At 39.4% G+C, this 2,029-nt stretch overlaps 1 protein-coding gene across 1 annotated transcript in view; it reads right to left on the bottom strand.

The window, feature by feature from the left end:
- The window catches only part of LOC136846395 (uncharacterized), a 17,315-nt gene extending 16,037 nt beyond the window's left edge, over positions 1 to 1,278 (bottom strand). The window contains exon 1 of the mRNA XM_067117192.1: positions 1,141 to 1,278. The gene's annotated coding sequence lies outside the window, so the exon portion shown is untranslated. The remainder of the gene's footprint in view (positions 1 to 1,140) is intronic.
- Between the last annotated feature and the right edge of the window lie 751 nt (positions 1,279 to 2,029).

Raw genomic sequence — 2,029 nt, 5'->3', positions numbered from 1 at the left:
TGCTCTCTTTAACATTTATACTAGTAATCTGTTCCTTTTGCAGTTCTTTTTATTGTACACTTTGTTTTTCAGTCAGTATATTTTGCTCAGGGGAAATATTTTTGGTTTAGCTTTTCCCTTGTTCCTTTCGTCTCATAATATACACCTGTCTTTTCTTTTCGGATTACCTATCTAATCTTCTCTATTTTCTCTCTTGGCTTACTTATAACTTCCAGAAGAGCACTTCGCAAGATCCATATCTGATCCCTCGTTTTTACTCAAAGTTGAGCGTGACATTTTACCCTATTTGGTTCTCGCGTCATTCCTACATTTTCAAGTCTGCCTAAGGTGTGCCTTCCGATACACTTGAAACTAATCACCCTTCTGTCTCTGTTAGTTTTTCTTCAGTTTGAAGTTTACTGCAAGGAATCTCTCGCGTCATGCCACCACCCAGAATGTTATCCCTACCTTTTTTAACGCATGGTACTTTTCGACTTTTGTTTGGCAAGTTAAGTAAAGCAGCCTCGTATATCACCTACATTCGCGAAAAAGTTCACTCTCGGAGATACTGATTTTAACAGTAAGTACACTGCTATGCCGTACCGTCATTAGAAACCTAGAGGGTATGGTTTTCTAACTTCGATTTTCTGCTTGGCTTGACATACATGCTTACTCTTTTGAACACATTCTTTGGTTGTCTGTGGGGAGTATACGTATCTTCCTGTGAGTAGGACGTTCTTGTTCCTGGATTTAACTCTTGAAAAATGTTACTCATTGGCAGTTTCGCTGGGTCCTCTAATAATAGGCTACGTGCCACGGAACAAGGTACACTAAATTGCACCATGTGAGGCCTAAATTTCCAACAAGTGATTATTCATTGGATGTCAGTCATTTTCGTCAGTCCTAACCACTAACAGGTTACATCTCAGAATTCCTAGTTTCTGTAATTTCAAGAAGGGGGAAGTGTAAAAACAACGACGATTACCAAAGTCGTGTTGCATTTCACTAAGAGGCACGATGTCACTAATCAAACAAACAAACAAACAAAAAACACTCGTGTTACAAATGCAAAATAAGAATATAAAACGGGGAGAAACTAACTGACTGATAAAGAAAGCTTAGACAAATGATATAAAGTTAGAAAAAACCCAGAACACTTACCAGGAGCAGACAAGACGAGCAGAAACGCACAGTTCCTGACGCTCAGCGTCGTGGCGGGACTGGTAAGAGTTTACCTTGTGTTGTTAAGTGTCGATCGCAAAGTCGGTATAACTGCACACCCCAGACTACGGTATGTGTGTGAGAGGGAGGGCCAGAAAGGGCCAGACTTGACCGGCGTTAAAATACGTGGTCCAGTTGCTCCGTAAATCGCGTTGCATGGAAGCAACAGTGCCAGATAAGCTCCTTTTATTTACTTTTGTGCGTGTGGTTGTTGTCGGAAACGAGATCCACTTTTTTTGAACGTCCCTGTTTATTTTTATTAAACTTAATTATTAACGACATTACGCTGAATTTTTATCTGCTTTATAGAAATAACATATACATGACAGTGTTTAATCTGGCAACTGGAAACGTAATTAATAAGCAATGAAGGAGCCGTACCTGGAAACAAGCCATATCTGGACAGATACACACGATTTCGTGACTCGCTCAAGGACAGAAGTATGATTCATTGTCCCACTCTGGTTTCTGGCCTAAAAAAAAAAAAAAAAAAAAAGATCATCAGACAGACTTTATCCAATTAATATTTCAGTATTTTTGTACAATTTTTCTTCGAGTAGGCCTAAAAAGGATGTTTAATATCCTTAATGCTGAAGGAAAAGAAAAAATACTCGACAAGTCTCTCTCTCTCTGCACGCATATGGGTATATGCGTGAGTGCGGATAATGAACATACTGTAATAATTATTGCTATATGGCTGATTGTCAGATGCCCTATTCGGGTCACAGTTTAGCGTATGTGGGAAAGTGTGGATATATCCCTGTTCTTATCACTGTTGTATCATGTGACCCACATTAATGTCAGGAAACATGCGTTCAGACCTGTCCTG

This window comes from Macrobrachium rosenbergii, chromosome 15 (assembly GCF_040412425.1).
Source record: "Macrobrachium rosenbergii isolate ZJJX-2024 chromosome 15, ASM4041242v1, whole genome shotgun sequence".
NCBI classification, from domain to species: domain Eukaryota; kingdom Metazoa; phylum Arthropoda; class Malacostraca; order Decapoda; family Palaemonidae; genus Macrobrachium; species Macrobrachium rosenbergii.
The sequence above is the reverse complement of the archived record's forward strand: the minus strand, read 5'-3'. Positions and strand labels throughout refer to the sequence as shown.